Consider the following 8389-nt stretch of genomic DNA (forward strand, 5'->3'; position numbering starts at 1 on the left):
GAATGCAGACAGCCTCTAGAAGCTAGAAGAGACTAGGAACTGAGTGCTCCTCTAGAGTCTCCAGTGCATCACTGCTGACGCCTAGATTTCAGCCGTGTAAGGCTCATTTCAGACTTCCCACCTCCAGAACTTTAAGAGAATAAATTTACGTTGTTCAGTAAACAACGAATGATATGAATGATAACTGCAGCAATAGCATGTGTGTGCCTCTTTTCGTGGATTATCTCGTTTAGTCCTTGCAAGGATCCCAGAGGTGGGAGCTATTTATCCCATGTTACTGAGGAGAAAAATGAGACCCAAGAGGTTAAATGACATGCCAAAGGGCACTTGCCAACTAGTAAGTAATGGACCAGTGTTCTTCCCTGGAGAATCTGAAGGACAGAGGAGCCTGGAGGGCCACAGTCCATGGGTTCACAAAGAATCGGACACAACTGACCAACTAAGCATGTATGCATGCACAATTGATTGACCCCAGCGTCAAAAAATAACTCAAAGACAGTGAGTTATTTATTTGCATTCGATTTACTTGTAAAGAGAAGAACCTTTAGTTTCCTTGCCAGCCGGCCACTGGTAGTGAGGCTAGTCAGCGTTCTGATCTTCTGCTGCCAGAAAGAAAGAACATTTAGTCGTTTATGGATACCCCAGAAGACCTGGAGAGTTTAGTTTTCTCTGTATGAGGCCTGTCAGCATCCTTGCCAGCATCTCCATGTTCATTGTCGTTGTTCGATCCATAGGCTGTGTCTGACTCTTTCTGACCCCATGAACTGCAGTACGCCAGGACAGCACTTCACTGTCCTTCACCATCTCCCAGAGCTTGCCCAAACTCACGACCATTGAGTCGGTGAAGCCATCCAATCATCTCATCCTCTGTCACCCCCTTCTCCTGCCTGCAGTCTTTCCCAGCATCAGGGTCTTTTCTAATGAGTCGGCTCCTCGCTTATTCATTAGGCAGATTTGTACCATCACCCTCATCTGAAGTCCTCACTACTGTGGCATCCAGCCTGATTTCAGTTGCCTTCCAAGGCATTTCAGTGACCAGGAGCAAACCAATGGGTCTCCCCCATCCCCCCAGCCCCTGCACACATCCACGTCTAGAGAAGCACAGAAAACTTAATCTGGATTGACCAGAATGCCCTCCTGGCACTCCAACCATTTTTCACATACTCCGTTTCTCAAATTCTCCTCTTCCTTTTATGCTTTCCAAATGTGTGTCTGTTCCTCTAAGGGGCTTCCCTGGTGGCTCAGAAGGTAAAGAATCTGCCTGCAGTGCAGGAGACCCGGCTTTGATCCCTGGGTCGGGAAGATCCCCTAGAGAAGGGCATGGCAACCCACTCCAGTATTCTTGCCTGGAGAATTCCCAAGGACAGGGGAGCCTGACGGACTATAGTCCGTGGGGTCGCAAAGAATCGGACATGACTGAGCAGTTAACACTTTTCACTTTCACCAGGTACAAAAACCCAGGCCACAGCCCTCTGTTCGACACCACACTGTGCTGTCTTCCTGGGGTGTCATGTTCTAAACCAGATGTCAGGTCACTGTGTCTCAAACACAGACCTGGGTTTGTTCTGGAAGAGAGGGGAGGGCAGGCCCCTGGTCTGGTGAGAAGCACAGACGATTTCCTCCAGGCCCCCGCTCAGCCGAACTGCACCCCTCTGGATACCTTGAGAACCTCGCGTCACCCCTCTGAGCCTCACTTCTGGCACCCCGCTGCGTGCACGACGTTTGAGGTACAGAGGGGTGTGGAAATGGTGTGCAAGCTGCAAAGAGCTGTGCACGCATCTCTCGGGACACAGACGTTCATCCAGCGCCAGTCTTCTCACCGCAGAAGACTTGTGCCTGGGGACGGGCTGTGTTACAACGCTGCATATTTTGCAGTGCTTTGAGCTCCAGCTTGAGCCCCAACTGCTGTTGGATCCCTGGGGGTGAGGCTGGGTGGGAGAGCAATTATCTTCTTCCTTTTCCCCTCCTATGGGCTTTAATGATCTGTCAGATCTCCTAGGGACTGTAAACGAAGGGGAAAGAGAGGTGGCTTTTGGAAACACGGCAATGATTTTCCCCCACGAGCACGGCCATCCAGGCAGGCTCTTATTTTTAAAGTGGGGCCCTGCAGTCACTTTCTGGCATGAGCTTTCATAGCGACGGGGTTGCAAGCTGCCACCTGTGCTGCCATGGTTAATGTTTTAATGGGTAATTAAGTCAAGAGGTCTAACTCAGCCCAGGCTCCTTTTGGCTCGTGAGTGGCCTCTCTCCACAATCTCCTGTTTCCTCAAACGGAAAGTGTGTCTCTCCCAGATGCGTCCCACCTGCAGTGTCTTCACCTTTGTCCCATCTCCCACACACTGTCACTGATCCTGAGTTACTCAGCAGTGTGGCTGGATCAGCCAAGTCCAGTGTGTGAAAAAAAGATTAGGTCAGATCTAAGGAAAATTAGGTTCTAAATATGAGCAGAGCATGCGGTATAAAGATACCCAGACTCATGCCCTGGATGATGAAGACGCTCACCTTTATTAGCATCAGGCACAGAATCAGCTATTGGCATTACCTCATGGACTCCTCACAACAGCCTCGATGGTGGGTGCTGTTATTATTTTATTCAGCAGATGAGGCAACTGAGGTGCAGAGAAGTTGAGTGACTAGTCCATGGTCATACAGCTAGTCTTGGCCCCAGGATTTGATCTCAGGAAGCCTCGTTCCAGGACCTCACACTGTCCTCCTCCTGTGGGTCTGAGACTATATTCACCATCTTCATTCATTCATTCATGTAATTGTTAATCCATTCAGCTTTACTGGAGAAGGGGGACGTTTTTGTAGGAGCTGGCCCCAGAATATTTCTGCAGTTAGATCACTGCAGACAGAAGGGACCCACCAGGTAAATGCCAGGAGGTCTGATGGGGCAAGCTGGGACTGGACAAGGATCCTTTGGTGCCCTGAAAAGCCCAGCTGAGCTTGCAAATCTGGGGTAACTGGATAATTAGTGGGGCTTTTCCAACAGCTTGAGAAATTGGTGCTTGAGGCCATCAGTGAAAACAAGAGGTGCTAAGAACTCTACAACCTTGAGAAAACGGCCAACAGACAGGGCCCAAGCACCGCCTCCCAGCTTCAACCCAGCAGCTTCTTATGAGCAGGAGAAGATGCTCTACTACATCTTGCCTGTGGTCCTCACCCTTCACACATCCGGAGGTGGATATGATCCAGGTTCCTTTGCGGCCCCAAGTCTGATCTGAGGATGTACTTGGAAGGAAAAGGCCCGGAACCACATTCCTTCCTGCACCCAGAGCCCGGGGCCTGAGCTATTCATTGTGGACGCCCTGATGCCCACTTTCATTTCCTGCATGGTCTACATGGATGCAAATAGAGACAGGGCGGGGGAGGTGCCCGTGGGGGGTGGACCACGACTCTCACAAGAGAGACGCTAACAATGGCTACTTGCCTCCTGGTTCCCGGAAGGGAGGGGCACGCTGCGGGGCCAGCCAGCCAGCCAGCCGGGCCCATGATTTGGCGGGAGGGAGCTAGGATCCTGGCCTTGGAGGGTGGGGAAGGCCTAGGATCATTAAGAGAGGGAGACGCAGAGGTTGCCTGGGTGACCAGGGATGTTTTCCTGAGCACACATCCTCTGTCCCTTCATTCCAGAGCCTCCCTCCGAGCCCGAAATCCCTCTTCTTCCCTCCCCCAGCGTTCACCCTCAGAACAACACACAGAGGAACTTCCCTGGGGGTCCAGTGGTTAAGAACCCGCCTTGGAAAGCAGGGGACACTGGTTCGATCCCGGGTCTGGGAAGATCCTATACGCCTTGGGGTAACCAAGGCCGTGTGTCACAACTACTGAAGCCTGAGTACCCTGGAGCCTGGGCTGTGCAAAAAGAGAAGCCGCTACAGTGAGAATTGCTCACCCCACAGCGAGGGAGTAGCCCCCACTCGCCGCAGTCAGAGAAAGACTACACAGCAGCGAAGACCCAGCACAGCCAAAAATAAATTAGTATGTTTGAAAGAGAAGCAGCAAAGGCTGCCTGGGTGATCAGGGCTGTGTTCATGAAAGCACCTTCTCCATCCCTTCATTCCAGAGAGCCTCCCCCTGCACCCCGCCTCCACCTTCTTCCTCCCGGGTTCAGCCTCCACACGACACACGCAGGGAGTTGAGTGTTCTGCTTTTATCCGAGCATTCTATACCCAACACACGGCTAACAAGGGCCTGCTCCGTGTTGGGACTCATGCCAGGGGCTCTGCACACGCTCTCCCCATTTACCTGCAGAGCTGCCTGTGGACCTGGGGGGAGGACTTTTACACCCATTTCACAGATGAGGGGAGAGCAACGGTGACTCACAGCTGAACCAGAATTCCATCCAGGGATGTTGACCGCAAAGACTCTGCTCTTGCAACTCATAACCGCCTACTCGTTCATTCCAAAAAAAGTTATTTTTGACACGTGCCAGCCTTTGTGCAAGGCGCTGGAGGTATAGAAATAAATGAGACGGACACAGTGCTTGTCCCTGTGTCCTCACATTCCAGGGGGAGACAGAGCCCTCCGTCACAAGGTAACCAGCACACCGCTCACTGTAAGTCACGGCCGTTGCCATTGGAAGGATGACAGATACGTGCTGTGAGGACAGAGAAACGGGAGGTGGTGGGAGCGATCTAATACAGGCTGCGGCCAGGAAAGCTGTCTCTGGGCAGGGGACGTTTCAGCTGTACCTGCGGGACTTCCCTGGTGGTGGGGTGGATAAGAATCCGCCTGCCAATGCAGGGCCATGGGTTCCATCCCTGGCCCAGGAAGGTCGCACATGCACCACAACTGTTGAGCCTGCAAGCCTAGAGCCTGTGCTCCGCAACAGGAGAAGAAGCCGCTGCAGTGAGAAGCCCACACACCGCAGTGAAGGGCAGCCCCTGCGCACTGCAACGGTGAAGGCCCAGCCCCGCCAAAGATAAATGCAATAAACTGTACCTGAATAGCCGGAAGAGCAAGAGGAAAGGCATTTAAGGAACTGCTGTGTTGTTCGCTTAATCGTGTCCAACTCTTAGAGACCCCGTGGACTGTGGCCACCAGGCTCCTCTGTCCATGGGATTCTCCAGGCAAGAATACTGGAGTGGGGTGCCCTTCCCTTCTCCAGGGGATCTTCCTGACCCAAGGGTCGAACCCACGTCTCCTGCACCGCAGGAAGATTCTTTACCATCTGAGCCACCAAGTAAATCAGGCTGTGCAGTGACTATGCTTTGTTCTTTTTGTAGGGCAGCTTCCCTGGTGGTTTACTCACTGCCATCACAGCAAAGAAGGGGCTGGATCTGCAGGGAATGCCGAAGTTGGAATCTGAATTCCAGGGCAGGTGCAAATTGTAATTTCTCTCATATCAGGACAAAGTTGCCTGACACACCACCTTGACTTAGAAGTCCAAATAAAGAAAATGATATCCAACACTGCTCTGGTTTATGCATCACTCACCTAATCTGGCCATAACCCTCAGAAGCAACTACCTCTGAGATCTCCATTTTACAGGTGAGGAGGCTCAGAGAGGTTAAGCAACTAACCCAAGGTCACCCAGCTAGAGATGAGAAGATTGAGACCCCAAATCAGACTTCTCTGACTCCACAACCCATGTGTTGCTGTGTGCATGCATGTGTGTTAACACACACATAATAAATTCTAACATCTTTCCCAAGCTTGTTTTAAAAAGTAAAGCCAAGATAACCCTTTACTTTCATCCAAGGCTAGGATTTACCAGGCTGTCCATTCAGGTCAGCCAGAGAAGGCTTGGGGAAACCATGTCACCCCTCTCTTCTCCTCCCTCCCAGAGTCCTGTGTTTGGGTACCAACGCCTTCCCCAGACAGTACATATTTAAGCATCTCCAGGGCCCAGAACATCTGCGGCTCGGATGCTCGCGTCTCCTACTGCAGGTGCGTGGTTCCGCGTGGGCGAGAAGACGTGCTATAAATGTCAGCACGATACTCACACCCGACTGTCTAAGAATTGCCACGCCTTTGCAGAAGGGCTTGTGTCGGCAGCCGCAGGCGTGGGAGACACACCCCCTCCAGGGATCCAGCATCTGTGGTTGGTGGTCTTGGCATCGTGACTGTGTGGGGTTGTGTTTTGGAGCGGTGGGAGCGCACACAGCCCGGCCAGAACAGAACCAGCCTGCGGAGTGCAGGCAGGGAGTCTGCCCGCTGCCGCCCAGGGCAGCAGGGTGACGATGTTTTCCGATGGAGCAGGCTGTCCGCTTTTTGGGCTGCCGCCCAAAGCAGGGAAAAATGTCTTCTCGATAATTTAGAGGGAACAAAGAACCAAATCAACCGACTCTTACCAGCCCTAGGAAGACTCATCAGTGTGAGAAGCAGTTTATCATAAAGGAATTGGGCTTCTCTTCACGGAAGTAATCAATGTGGAAGGGTGTCCAAGTCTCACAACCAGTTCTGAAAACAAGTCAGAGTGAGTTTTAGGAAGGCTTCTGTTTATTCCTCTCCTGGACCATCATGGAGACAGCTCTTCACGCTCCCTGTTCTCACCGGGGCTGTGTTCCCAGTCTTTGGTCTATCACATTGTCCTGGGATGAGACTGGACGCGTGGGTGACTTGCTGGGCCATTTAAGAATAGGGACAGGCCCCTGGTACAGGCTCTGGGGGTCCACTGGACACCCGAGGTCTCTCTCGGTCCTGTGTCCAGTCCCCCTTCTGGTGAGAGGACCCCAGTTTATGGGGGGTACCACTATTGCCTCAGGCCTACTTGGTTTGGGAGGAGCTGACCCCCATCTAGTTCTGGAGATGGAGGTGTGACCCAGGCCCAGCCAGCGGGCAGATTCCATTGCCATGGTCTCAGTCACTGGTCTGAGGGTGGGCACGTGACTCAGATCAGTCCAGTGAGAGGCAAGTCTGGGACTGTCGCTGGAGCTACTGGTGAAAGAGAAGTTCTGTTTTCACAAGTGTTGCTAACAGCCAAGAGTTGAGGCTGGGGCTGCCCAAAGTCATCTTGCCACGGAGAGGAGGAGGGCCTGTCACAGAATAAAGCTGACCTAGAGGAAAGGAGATCACTTAGACAGCTTCCAGATGACATCTGTAGAGCACCTAGATCCAGCCATGCCTGAAGCTGTCATGGCCCTGGAAAGTGCCACATAAGTGAAGCCATATATCCCTCTGTGATCAAGTCGGTATAAAGTGGGTTTCTAACACTTTCCACCAGGAGAATCTTAACACATGCCAGGCATTTACTTAACCAAGGGATCTGATGCTCCCAAGAAATCAGGGCAGGGCTCAGTTCAAGGGCAGACTGAGGGTGCCTGCTGATAGGCATGAGGCTTGAGCCTGGTGGATGTTAAAGGCCCAAGGCCAAGGCTAGGAATTTTTCTGCATGTTGTGTGGTAATCAAAAGCAACGCTCTGTGTAAAGATGCCCAGCATCATGAGTCATCAGGGAAGCCTAAATCAAACCCGCAATGAGATATCACTTCTCACCCACTAGAATGGCTAGAACTGTTTTTTTAATGGAAAAAAAAACACATTGGCAAGGATGTAGAGCCCTCATATGCTGCTGGAGGGAAGGTAAAACGGGGCAGCTACTTTGGAAAGCGGTCTGACAGTTCCTCAAACAGTTAAATACAGTTATCGTATGACTAGGAATTCCCCTCATAGGTCTGTACTCTAGAAAACTGGAAACGTGTTCATACAAAAACTTGTACACAAATTATTCACAGCAGCACTGTTCACAATAGTCAAAAGGTGGAGGCGACCCAAATGCCCATCAACAGATGACGAATAAACGAAAGACGGATAAACAAAATCTGGTCTATCCACGCAATGCAATATTATTCATCCATAAAAGGATAGTGTGTTGGTGCGGCTACAACACGGGTGAGTGAGCCCTGAAACACTGCACCAAGAGAAAGCAGACAGACGCTAAGCCAGAGAAATATGAGTCCATTTATAGTTACTGTCACGGACAGAGGAGCCCGGCGGGTTACAGTCCATAGGATTGCAAGAGCCAGACACGACCTAGCGACTCAACCACCACCAGCAGAGTTAATGTCCAGAACAGAAAAATCAATACAGATGGAAAGTAGATTAACAATTGCTGTGGAGTGGGAAGGTTCCCTGGTAGCTCAGATGGTAAAGAATCTGCCTGCAATGTGAGAGACCTGGGTTCGAGCCCTGGGTCGGGAAGTTGCCCTGGAGAGGGACATGGCACCCCACTCCAGTATTCTTGTCTGGAAAATCCCATGGTCAGAGGAGCCTGGCAGGCTATAGTCCATGGGGCCCCAAAGAATCGGACATGAATGAGCCACTTTCACTTGTGGAATGAGGAAGGGGAGAATTTAGACTAGCAGTTAGGAGATGTGTTATTTCTTCTGTGGGATATGGAAATATTCTGGAATTAGATAGGTGCACAATATAGTGAATATACTAAAAAAAAG

This window comes from Muntiacus reevesi, chromosome 4 (assembly GCF_963930625.1).
Source record: "Muntiacus reevesi chromosome 4, mMunRee1.1, whole genome shotgun sequence".
Lineage (NCBI taxonomy): Eukaryota > Metazoa > Chordata > Mammalia > Artiodactyla > Cervidae > Muntiacus > Muntiacus reevesi.